The sequence below is a fragment of the Sminthopsis crassicaudata genome, chromosome 4, assembly GCF_048593235.1.
Source record: "Sminthopsis crassicaudata isolate SCR6 chromosome 4, ASM4859323v1, whole genome shotgun sequence".
Classification (NCBI taxonomy): Eukaryota; Metazoa; Chordata; class Mammalia; order Dasyuromorphia; family Dasyuridae; genus Sminthopsis; species Sminthopsis crassicaudata.
The window spans coordinates 392,743,745-392,757,131 of NC_133620.1; the positions used below are offsets into that span (position 1 = coordinate 392,743,745).

The following is a 13,387-nucleotide window of genomic DNA, read 5'->3' on the forward strand; positions in this document are numbered from 1 at the left end:
GCTTCCTACTTTTGTACTGCTGGACAAACTAGGATAAAAATACAAAACTTTGCTTACTGGATCCACTACAAATTTAAGTTGCATAATCTCAACTGAACCCTCATTGCAACAATTCTTTTACAATTTCCTGGTCAATTCACTATTCCTCTTACCAAAGCCACTTTTCCAAAGCTTTTCATCCCTCTTCAAACTGCCCATGGCTTCTCCTCCCCTAATCCCACAGCTAAGAACTTTGTCTCATATTTTATTAAAAAACAATTGTGGTCACTTGCAGAGAAGCAAATATAAACAAAACCAATCCTGACATACCTCCTTAGATCCCCTTTAGTGATTCCCTGGCTTCTCACCTAGATTAGATGAATTCTCCTAGATCTTGCCATAAACACTAAAAATTGGGACCCAATAACCCAGGAAAGGAGGACAAAGAGACTTATAAAGTTAATAAAAGTTTTTATTCATATATAAAGTATGCTTTGTTTTTTTTTTTACATTTCAATTTGGTTCCTAATAGATATCTTTAAAGCATTTACAGTATACAAACATTGTGGTTTGCTGTGTTGACAGTTTCTTTAAATGGAAATGAAGGACTTCCAGCTTTCATATAGTCTAAACTTTAATTGGTTTATGCATTGTTCACATTGTTCACAGTTTGTCCTAAAACTATGAAGTATCACCAAAACCTCTTCATGTTCAGAAGGGTGATAAGTCAGTTGTTTAGGGTTCTTTATGTTTGAATAATCTTTCTCCCAAAAAAGAAAACATCTAAGTTCAGTGATACAAAGTTAAATTTTAGTACTTCAGAACTATAAGTTACTTTTGGGAATTTATAATTTGGTAAAGTATGTACACCAACAGATATGATTATTCAGCACTTTATATAGTTTTTAGATATTGATCCAGGTCTATTATTTACTTGATATAGACAAGAGTCTCTACCAATGCACTTTGTAATTTAAAATTTTAAAGAGTTTTCTGGGTTACTGATTCACTATGTGAATCAACCATGTGGATATGCAGCCAATGCAGCCAAAGGTACTAATGTAAATCTGGGCTGCATTAAGAGAAGCAGAGTTTCTTGAATTAAGAGTATAGAGTCCCATTATACTTTTCCCTAGTCAGACCACACCTGGAGTATTATGTTCAGAATGGAAAGACAATGGTGAGCTGGAGGACCTCTAGATTATAGCCCCATATTGAAGGAGAAGCAAAAGTTTAGCCTGAAGAAGAGAAGATGTAAAGGGAACCTAATAGCTGCTTTTAAATATTTAAATAGCTGCTATGTGGAAGAGGAAAAGAAGCATACTTAGCCTTAATGGACAACTTTCTAAAAATTTGATCTCTCAAAAAATTCAATGAACTTCTTCAGGAGATTGGAAGCTCTCCATCTCTGTGTTGAGGGTGTCTTCAAAAATAGACTGATCACTAGCAGACATGTTGTAGAGGTTTCATGCATGGAGATTGAATACAGCTATCCCTTTCAACTTTCAACTACAAAAATTTGTAGTTATGTTATTGAAATGTTGACTAATTTTTTATTAACACATTGGTTTTTTCATTGAGATGATTGCTTTACCCAACTGCTTAGGGATCAAGCAGAAATCAAAATAAATATAAGTACTTTTTGTATCAAAGAGCCTCTATTCCTGGGGCAAATGATTCTCAGGAATAATCATGAGGGACATGTGTGGTGGAGGCTATCTGAAAGCTCTATTTTCTTGTGTTATATCTAACTTCAAAATATCTTTAACTAAAACTCTAAAACTATTTCAATTATGTTAGCATTGCATTAGCATTTTGTTTCTCAAGAGGTTAGAGTGCATGTAAAATATTTGAAATCTTTAGAGTAGACAAGAAAATGATTTTGATCCTAGAGTCACAATTTAGTATTAGAATATTTTAAGTGGATTTAATTTTTCCTTCCTCAGATCAACCTATCAATGTAAATGAAAATTCAATCAACACAATGTTCTAGATTTCCCATACAAATGAAGCATTTTCACAACTTCAGATGAACTGAGAGATTCATTTATCAGGTTCCTCAAGTTACATTGATAAAAAGAAAGATTCTGTGGTTTCGGGAGACAAGGATAACATGGGAAACTCTTTCTGAATATTGTTGTGATAATGCAACTCTACTCAATTCAGTTAGTTTCAATAAGCATGTGTTAAGCACCTCTGGTGTGCCAAGCACTGTACTAGGAACTGGAGATATAAATAAAAATAAAATAGTCCTTGATCTCAAAGAGTTCAGTCTCAACTGAGGGAAGAATGGAACTTAAATGAGGAAGAGACAGAAGTAATTTCTGAGAATGAGGTTGGGGAAAAAACACTTAACTAGGAATATCAAGAAATTCCTTGCTTGTGAAAGGGCTCCTTAGCTAAGTTGTGAAGTAGAAGTGGAAGGGGAGAGCATTCTAGATCTGTAGAACAGCCTAAACATAGTCACAGAACCAAAAGATGGAACAGTTCAGTTAAAATATGGACTGTATGAATCAGGGTAATCAAAAAACAAGCAAAAAAGATAGATTAGAGATAGATTGTGAAGGGCTTTTTGTGCCAAAATGGAGGAATTTGGAGACTAAGCATCTTAGTGAAAAGAACATTTGGAGTCAGGGCAGGTCACAGCCTCTATGAATCTCAGTTTCCTCATCTGTTAAATGAGGATAATAGTTGCACCCACTTGACTTACTTGAATTACTATGAGGACCCAAGAAGATAAAATATTACATAAATTACTTTGCAGTGGCTCAAAAATAAGTGTTAGCTACTACTATTATTTTTATTTTATCTTAAGAATAATGAAACACCAATAGAGCTTCTTGAGCAGGATAATTGAATATCACTTTGGCAGCTGCAGAGAGGATGGATTGCAATGAGGGAGAGACTAGCAGAAGTTAAAACATTAGTTATTAGTGGAGAAAGGGGCTGGGAATTGGGCACATGCAAACATACTGGTGAAATAACATTAGAGACCACTGCACTATGGTCAAAAGGTAGGGTTCTGTCTCTCATCCTGGCCACTTACTAGCTATGCTAGTGTTGTTCAAGGAAGGACTAGTGCCCCTGGGCTGAAGGCTGCTGAGCCCCCTGTTCAAGACTGCTCATTCATTTTTGCTGTCCACCTGCCAACCTGTTTTCATTTGGGACTCCAAGAAGCTATAACATGTATAGCAGCTATACCCTAATAAAACATTTAGGTAGATAGGCTAAAACAATCACTGAATTAGGGGAGTGTCCACCCCAAGTAGGTGAAAACTTCTCTGGCAGACTAGGTAGAACTGAACGCTTTGTTTCAGTTTATTTGCTATAAATTCTAGGGAAGCAGGAGCTTGGTCAGATACCCAAAATGTCAAGGTCATTCACTGCACCCAGAGCCATAGCCAATCCTCCTGGACTCTGATTAAGTGGGGAAGAGAAATTTAGGTTGCCTATTTCAGACTACTTTGTCTCATTTAAATCCAATTTATAATTAAGTGAAATGCATTCAGTCAAAAACCAAACATTTCAAGTATGGGAGACAAGCAGCAAAAAGAAAAATGACCAGGGCTGATTTGTGTCACTAGGTAAATTACTTCTTTGTTTATTCATTTATAAACTCATAATTATATTAACTAAAATATTTATTCCTCAGGTTTATTTTGAGGAAAGGATGTTTCAAATGATAAAGCACTACATAAATGTGAACCATTCATTGTCAGATATAATAAAGTATAAGACAGTTTTATGTAAATCAGCCATATAGCTGAATCTTCTCTGATATTTAAATCATTCCTGATAGCTTTTGTCCACTGTTTAGAAAGGTATGCAAGCCTTACCTGACTGCTAAAGAAACCACATTCTTTATGGTCTTTACAAAAAAAAAAAATACACTTAGAATTCTCTCTAGTACTATCTCTGAAACTGGGTGCTACCATTGGACTCTAATCTCTGACCTATATGAATGTTAAACTTCTTTATTCTTAGAAGCTCACCTCTTGGATCTAATTTACACCTTTACCTAGCCTAAGCCAGTACTGAAGAACAGGTTAAAGGATTTAAAACTACAAAGGACTTTCTAGTCCAAAGGCATCAAACTCAAATAGAAATTGTAAACCATACCCAAAGATTACTACAGGCCACAAACTAAGTAAGAAAATAAAATGTTAACTTTATATATGCTCTATTGTGGTTGTATTTATTTTACTAAATATTTCCAAATTACATTTCAATTTGGTTGCGGTTTAATTTGTCATTCAGGTAGTTGACACTTCTGCTCTAGTTCAATACCCTCATTTTATAGATAGGGAAACTGAGGCACAAAGAGTTTACTTAATTTTAAATCCAGGTTCATGATTGCAGTAGAAGAAACACTGGATTTAGAGTAAAGGGATCTCAGCTTGAAGTAAGAACCTACCTAACATTTACTATTTGTGAATCGTTAGACAAGTCACTAAATCTTATTGGTCGTCAGTTTCTCTATATGTAAAAATGAGGGAAGTGGGTATGAACTAGGTGACCTCTAAGTTCTCCTCCAACTTTAAATCTGTGTTCCTATGAATAAGAGGAAAAGTCACGATTAACACCCAGATTCCCTGATTTTATGTATGTTATGCCTTTTCCATTTTTCAGATCTTTTTTGGAAAACATGGTATTTCAGTAGTTTTCTGACTATGCATAATATAGCATGTTTTGTTCTGTTTTTCTTTTTTCTTTTAAACCTTTTTCTTCTTTGGCACTTAAGTATATGATGAATACAGTACCTTTCTCAGACTGGGCATTCAAACAATACGTACACAAATTAATTCCTACTTAGAGAATCCTCTCATTCTGTGAAAGGCAACTAATATCAACTCCATGGGGTCTTATGGGAACAATAGTATCAAAAATATTTATAACCTGGGCTGCTATGATATGGCTTTAATAAATAGCTTTGGATCTGGGACTTGAAAACTCCAAGACTTCAGGGATCCAAGTTCTAATTCTGCAATTTTCTATTTGTATAACCTAAATCAAGTCACAATCTCTCTAAGACTCATTTTCCTCATTCCTCATCTGCAAAATGAGGATAATACTTGAATAACCTACCTCACAGAGTTTTGCAAGGATGCATTGAGAAAATATTAAAAACATTTTGTAAAGTTTAAGGGGCTACATAAATCTAAGTACTTATAATAAATTGGAGCTTTGTAGGGATTGGTAACTTGCAAGAAAACATCATTCAAGGAAATTGCCAATACTCAAATTTACATACCTTTCATATTATAGCAATATTAGTCTGGGTCACTTCTGAATCATAAAATGCATCATAAAGGGAAAGAAACCACTGCACTACAATCAGCTAGATTCAGAGCAAAAGAATCTGAAAGGAAATATCATAGCAGGGCTGCCAAATTTTTATGAGCCTTCAAGCAAAATATCTGCCTACCTTCCTTAAAATGCTCCTGTTATAATGAGAAAATATAATGGATTACCCAGGGTCAGTGTTATAATTGCAAAAAAACAGTGAAAGGCAGCTAACTTTCCTTGGATGATAAGATTAGGTTCCTCCCAGCCCTTTGGAGTTTCAGTCCTAGCGCCAGGTTGAACAATATTTTTAATGCAGACAATGTTTGTACAAGACAAAGTCAACTTCGCATTTCACATGAGCTATTTAAGTGTTCTCCAGATCAGTATTTTTTTTCCTTTCTCTTTCCCACTGTTTAAATAAATTATAAGAGATGAGGATTTTAGTTTGGCACTGCTGGTAATCCATAACATGAATGTCATATTCAGAAGTGTTTGTATTCTAGGTGTCATGTCCTTCAAAATTGTTTTCCAAGAGAATTTTTCCATAAGTGACTATCTTTTCTTTGTTTGCAATTCTCCTAAAGTCTTTATACAGGAGTGTTTTTATAGTATTCTTTACCACTAAGCTGAGAGTTATGGAATTGGCCAGAATATTATTATCTTATTTACTCTTTTCCTCCTCTCAGTTGGGCGGACTTTTTCAAAGAGATTAATTTTTAAGAATTAAATGTTTTGATTTTAAAAAAATTGCAAAAAGGAGAAGGTAATTGGTATTTGTCTCTGAAAGACAATTAGTGAAGGGCTATTCTAATTACTAATTGGGAAGAGAGTTGCAGGGCCTTATATGTTCACTATTATGTCTTCAGTTCCTCCTAATAATCCAAAATTGTTATTTGCCATTCTCTTACCTAAATATCATGTTGCATGTTGTTATTGCATTATCCTTGATCTTTTCATCAAAGCTCTCAGGTCAACAGAGGTTTGGTTTTTTGTTTTTTTTTTTTTGTTTTGGTCAAATATTAAATTGGAGGTGATGGGAAAGGGAGAGCAAGCTTGTCACAAAAAAAAGCACGTTTTGTTTTCTTCTACATACCCTGAAACCTAATTTTTGTCCCTAAAAAAGTACTCTTTGTCAATTCAAGCATATGTATGCACACACATATACTCACATGCAAACACACAGCTCCTAATAACATAAGGGCAAAAAACAAAGATCACAGTGCTCTTAGTGCTGGCAACTTCAAAAGGGTCCAGAGAATTCCAGGCCTCTCAGAGTTCACATCCCCATAAACTTCTGAGATTTCTCTTCTATTATACTATCTTATAAATCCCCTTTAGCTCTCTCTTTTGGGTCAGGAAAAACTGTTTCCACTAGATTCTTTATGGGATTATAAGATTTTTTAAAGTCTTCTTATCTGACATTTTGGAATTCCTCACTATATGTGCCTACCTGATCTAACGATAATGAAAGGAGAAAGAGTGATATTTTCACGCCTTAGGGTTAACCTATCAGAAAAAGCTTACTGAATGGAGCAACATAATGTCATTAACATTAATGACAATTACCCTACATTTCATTCCTGATATTTCTTATTTAACTTTGGCTTATGATCCAAAAATGTGAAGGCAAAAAAGAAAGCAAATCAGATATTTATGAAAAACTTAAGAGATTCACACAGCTTTTCTGATCTAATATTAAGATTGGCCATCTATTACCTCTCTACTATTCATATGCTTGTGAAAATATGCCTAGGATTCCTAAAATTTCTGTCATAAACTTGCTTCTGAATGATTATTGCAAACTCAATATAACAAAACTAGCAGGCAATCCAAAGTACTGATGGTTACCAGAAGAACTTAATCAGCATGTTTTCTGCAAAAATATATTTTGCATTGGTCTGGTGCCAGAAATTACACTGGTCCATGATGACTGAAACCAGCAACCACAATGAATGGTAACTTTAAGACTCTTCTTCTCTTTCTCCTTTTCCTTCCTTCTTTCCTTCTTCATTTCCCCATTAAAAGGTTATGAAGAAAACAAACAACAAAGCAACTAGAAGAGACCAAAACTAAGTATGTACAAAGTATAAGTAAAGCTAGCTCTGTTTTTAGTGTCTCTCACTTTCTTTTTTCTGGCAGACAAGGCTAATATCATTTGGGTATATAAAAGAAACTTAACTGCACTTGACATTAAGGAGAAACAGGGGTACATTTAATAGGACTGAAAATATTCAGATTGGTTGGAAACAGAGCTCTTCTACTCTCAATGGCCAACTAGAAAGGTGCTCACTTTTGTGAGTTGGAAGACTGCCCTCTCCTGGTCTTTATGTGTAGGTGTTGTCATAATCAAGTGCTATTATTTAATTTCCCACCTGTGCATGATGGGTGATTCAATAAAACTTTCCCACTTTCAATGTCTCTGATAATCTTCCAATGTGATCATCCTTGCAGGTGATGATTTTTTATTTGTTTTGTTTTACATACTCATCAATCCTTTTACCTCTTGCTTTGAGAGTAGGGAAGTCATGCCATAAATAAGTGAACATCTTTTAAGAAATATCCCTCTGGATATGTCTTCATCCATAAATGGATATGGAACATTGCTCTTCAAACAAGTGATGAAGTAAAGTATGTTTTCCGAATAATATTGATTAGCCAAATGCCAATCAATGGTCCCTGCCCAATAGGATTTGGTTCATTATATGGTTAAAATTCTACAAATATTCCAAGTATTCAAGGTATCTAGCATAGAAAGGAAAAATCATACAACACAAACATAGCACTTTGCAAAATGAACTGTGGGAGCTAAAAATAACTTGAAGAGTGCATACAGAACCTAGAGTAGTGTGATTGAGTAGAGCGCTTTCCATTTAAGAACATTAGGAATAATTTAACATTTAATTTAGTAGGAATGGTAACATGCAGCTAGGATCAGTGAACAAGAGCAAGGGATCGGGAGTCAAGAAGACTTTTAAGTTCAAATCTGACCTCAGACACTTACTGTGTGATTCTGAGCAAGTTACTTCTGTCTCCTTCTACCTTAATTTCCTCAACTATAAACAGAGGAATCATAACAGCACCCATGTCTCAGGGTTGTTGTAAGAATAAAGCAAGATAGTATTTGCACAATGCTTGGCACAGTGTCTGGCACAAGGAGCTATATAAAGATTTGTTCCTCTTCTCTTCCCCATCCCCATCCCCCAATTTATTCATAGTCTCTAGTGAGTGGGAGTGAGAGTGGAAGTGAGCCCATTTAACATATTCAGACAATGCAGTGCAAAAAAAAAAAAAAAGGAAGCTCACTACCAAAAGTGATGGAATAAAGAAGGTAATCCAAGACGATTTATAATCATATAAACTCTCTCTGATAAATATGATTTTGGGTTCCCTTTTTTCTCCTCCTGTCACAGACACATTTTTTAAAAATGTATTCTGAACAAGGCAATAAATCATGGCTTTTAATACAGTACCAACAAATTAAATTCTTAAATGACCTTATCAAGAAGAAAATGAAGATGAAATAGTTTTCCTGCTTGTAGCACATTGGAAGTTCCCACCTTATCCGAACATGTACCCCAAACTCCATAACTCTCTGGAATAACTCTGTCCTTGACCAGATTTGTCAGTTCTATTCATATCAATAAGAACACCAAGCTAAGATTGAGAAGCTAACACTCTTTCTTTGTTCCAGTGGGAGAAAGTGAGGGAGGAAGTGTTTATTTTATAACAGATTTGAAGGAGTGTACATTGTTTAAACTTTACCTCACTAGAAATTCAAGGAAGCCATAAGCTTAAGCTGTGACTAGCCATGAAACAGAACTTTAGTTAGCTCTGTGAATTATCTATTCCAATGGAGAACTGTTCAAATAATACAAAACAACAAACAATAAGCAGATTATTGGATTTTAGGGCTCCAAAAGGTCCTTTAAATCATGCAGTCCAATCCCCTGCCTTAGATTCTTACTAGCTGTGTGACCCTGGGTGAGGAGGTTGGCTCTGATAATCTCTATGGTCCCTTTCACCTTTAAATAAATGATCTTATAATTCTTACTTTACAAGTGAGTAAAAAGATAAAGTGATTTATTCAAAGTCACACAGGCTAGCTTGGGATACATAAATTACAAAAGAAAGCCATGCAGTATTTGTCAGAGAAGACTAACATTCAATTACTCTCTCTCTGCAGAACCCTGAACACCTTCCAACTCTGTTACATTGCTAGTAATCCATGACCTCTTATAGTATGAATTTATTGTATATAATCTACTTATGATTAAAAGTATACTATAATAAGAAAAAAATAGATCCAATTGATTATTAGTATAAGACTGGGTCTTAGCTATATTAATTTGCATTGCCAACTTCCCTCTTGTCACTAAGGTTTCTTAAAAAAAAAAATCTTTAAAATGTATGAAAAGCAAAATAATGGACAGATATTGATACCCCCTCCCCAAGAGGATTTACTTACGGTCAATCCATTCCTTTCTCCCCTTCCACTCCTACAAAATCTCTTTTGGGAGGAATTCAGTAAGATTCTACAGCAAATCATACTTTGTTGTCAATAATGGAGGAGAATGGGAACAGCTTTCAGTCAATTTACATAATAGCTAAACCAGAGTTTCCCTGCATAAATAAGGGAAGCCTTAGGCTAAAGAATCTAGGTCAAGGTAACAATACAAATTCTCCATTGTAGATGTGCAAAAGCAGATGGAACAAATATCTTGCTTGTCATCCTTAGACAGGAAAGTGGCACTGAATGGGGATGACACCTGAATCAAACACTGGTGGAAGCTATAAACAGATGGGAAATTTGCAGTGAATTAAACATGTAGGGGTCTGGATGGGGTCTACTAGGCAAAGTGCTAATTAGGCCTTGGAGAACGCATTTGACTTGCTGCTGCACCTGCTGCAGGAGCCATTCTCTGCGAGACTGTGGAGTCAGTCCTACCTAATCTGCTATTTTTTTTTCCCCTTGCAGGAGCCACTCTTTCTACAGATTCAAAGCAGCCGAGCACGTGGACTTGAGAGTCATTCAAAGCATTCAAAGCAGGCTTTTAACTGAGCTTTCATTCAGCTTGTTCTGCCTTTGGCTGAGAAAGACTGAAATCATAAAGAATGGTTAATTTTGCCCTGAGAAATCCAATTATATAGTCACCTGGTGCAAAATACTGAAAAATAATTTAGTCAGTAAATTACCAATACTTTCTTCCTTTCTTTTTAAGATCTCCATATCAACATCAAAAGCTAAAGATTCTTCTCATGTTGGTACCAAATCAAACCCATCCTTGGCATTTCTTGCCAGTATTATATTAATCAGAACTTCAAATCCTCAACTCATAAATATAATTAGAGAACTTCCTATATAGAAATATAGAATGAAAATCTATCTTAAGCTCACATGCTAAATATCAAATCAAGTGCACAAGAAAAGAGTGGGAAAATAATGGTTTTTTAAAAACATTATGAATTGCTACAACAAAAGGAGAACATTATATGTATAAAGTTAATGCATCTTAATACATCTTGTTCAGTTCAAAACCAGGTAAAAGTCATTCCACTTTCCTGATATCAGTAGGGTTACATAGGTCTGATAGTAACATGACAATAAAATCACAGGGAATAATAAAAGGTTGCTTTACAAAAGTCAAACAACAGTTAGCTTTCCTGTTATACATAATTAAAATCTAGGACATCAATATGTGTGTGTACCCCCCTCCTCAAGAAAAAAAAAAGAAAGAAAAGGTCTCATGACAGCATAACCCTTGGTTTTTATTGGGAATGAAGAAGACACTGCCAAGTTTTCAGGTCTGTAATTCACACAGCCTGAAAATCCAATAGATGGATAGTAATAGCAAAAAATATAGACTCAGTGAAGTGAGAAAACTCTTCTATATGTTCTGTTGTGAAAAACTAAGGAAAGGCAAAGTCAAGAACCCCGCCAAACCTACAGAAAATGTGCGAGGGAGAAACCATCGTTCATGCCAGATGAGTTGTGACGAGCTCCGTACCTGCAATGCTGTTGGAGCTCTCTGCTCAGTTCCCTTCTCGCTCGCTCTCCCTCCTGTGGGGATGATATAGTCCAAAGGGGCGCCTAAGTTTGATCTCCTGCTGCCGGGTTCAGTTCTGCCTTAGCCAGGCTGCAGCAGATGCCCATAAGACAGAGCACTGGCTAAGGGAGCTGGAAATGGGAGATCGTGCCTTGCTTTGCACGGTCTCTGGTTGTCTCCGGCTGCAGATGTGAAAAGGAGCACCGGAGTCTTAGCTCTGACTCCTCTCAGTCACTGCATGGGTATATTATCACAGTCTAGGCTTTCTATTGGCTCTGATCACCAAACAAATCACACCAGCCACCCCCCGCCCCCCTCCCCTCCCTGATTCACTCAGCGCTTGTTTCTCATCTAACCCACAAACATTGCAGCCACACACACTTCAGTCGCTTGCAATGTTTCTCTTTTCCTCCTTCCAGTCTGTGGATTTACAACCTTGTGGTCAGCTCTAACATTTTTTTTTTTCTTAGCCGACTTCCAATCCAAATCTTCTTGTTTATGTAGAGAAATTCTCCTTCGCCTAGCCCGCAAAAACCACTCATTCCCCTCAGATCTTCTTCCTCCTTTTGTTGATGGGCTTGCAATGTGAAGAATGCACGAAGAAGGCTGTAGTCCGTTGTGTGACAGATCTGACATTCACACACACACACACAAACACACACTCTCACATGTCTTGGTCCTTTTGTTTTGAATAAGTGAGGCTAGTAAAATTAAAAGCCCAATGTGCCTCTTGACCAAAGTGAGAGCTCCTTCAGTAAAATCTTCAATTAAGCTAGCGCAAAGGGCTCATTGCTCGAGTTTGGTTTGTGTTTCCAACAGTGATTCGGTCATTATTATCCCTATTTTTGTTTATTGAATGCAGAGGTTTCTAATGCAAATCAGACCCTGCAACATTGAGAGAAACTGGAACAATGACGCCAGACCAATTCTTCTGTTCAGTAAGCTTAGTTGGTTATATCAGAGGGGCTAAGAGTGAGTGATTCCTGCTAGTTTCCTTCTCTTTTTTGTTATTATTATTATTTTGTTTTTCATCTTCTCTGCTCCTGGCTACGTTTTAAGGTGATACTCTGACCAAAGAAAAGAATTCAACCTCAGCTGACATATGCTCCTACATTCAAATGTTGAATAGTTGGGGATGAATAGAGATAGACCTTTGGCCTCTGGGCAGAGGAAGAGCCCAAGGGGGAGAAAAGATCTTTTAAGATTTTCCAAACTTGGCTGGGAAAATCCGGAAGAAATTCACTGTGCTTTGTAATAGACCCTCCTGAAGTCTTTCCCACAACATCAATTTCACTGGAGCTTATGGAAATTTTAATGACAGTTATTCTTGACAAGTAGCCATTGCTACACAAATTACTTTGCCCTATTTTGATTTTCAGCTTAAAACAAAATTCTCAACGTCCTGTTATGCCTTTAGAATAGTTACCCTGACTTTGTGAAAGGATGTAAGGCAAGTTCATCATCATCAATAGTATCATCAGCATCATCAGCATCCATCCATCCATCCATACATACATACATACATAAATACAGAGAATGACAAAAGCTCAAGTAATAAAAACGAGGGCTGGGAATTGACCATTTTTGTATTGGCTATTTGATTTCTTCCTCCAACTAGGCAAATTCCATGAATCTAAAGCTCATTTCTGATTAATCTAACAGCAGCTAGAAGTTACAGGAAATGTTGCACATTTGGTTACCTGCTGTCATATACTCCCAACTTCATTTTACATTCCCCTATTATCTGAAGAATTGAAAGAGACTCATTTTTCTTTTGTCAATATATTTTTAACTCAAATATGAGTTTGTAAACTTTTTATGCCTGCTCTTAGGAAGGAGGCAGGAAATAGGTATCAGTTTTATGGATAGAGAAAATAAATCATAGAATGATAAAGAGATTTGTTTCTAGCTTATGGAAATTGCACTAAACTGAAACGCAAAGCTTATTCTATCTGCTGGAAGTGTCTTCCTTCCTTTCTTCCTTCCCACTTTCTTTTTTTCCTTCCTTCTGTGCTTCCTTTCCACCCTTTTTAAAATTAGCCTCCCATATTTGTTATGCCACTCAAAGGAAAGGAACG

At 36.1% G+C, this 13,387-nt stretch overlaps 1 protein-coding gene across 1 annotated transcript in view; it reads right to left on the reverse strand.

Annotated features, from left to right (window-relative positions):
• Window positions 1–11,528, reverse strand: part of GREM2 (gremlin 2, DAN family BMP antagonist) — a 133,741-nt gene extending 122,213 nt beyond the window's left edge. The window contains exon 1 of the mRNA XM_074262501.1: window positions 11,271–11,528. The gene's annotated coding sequence lies outside the window, so the exon portion shown is untranslated. The remainder of the gene's footprint in view (window positions 1–11,270) is intronic.
• Between the last annotated feature and the right edge of the window lie 1,859 nt (window positions 11,529–13,387).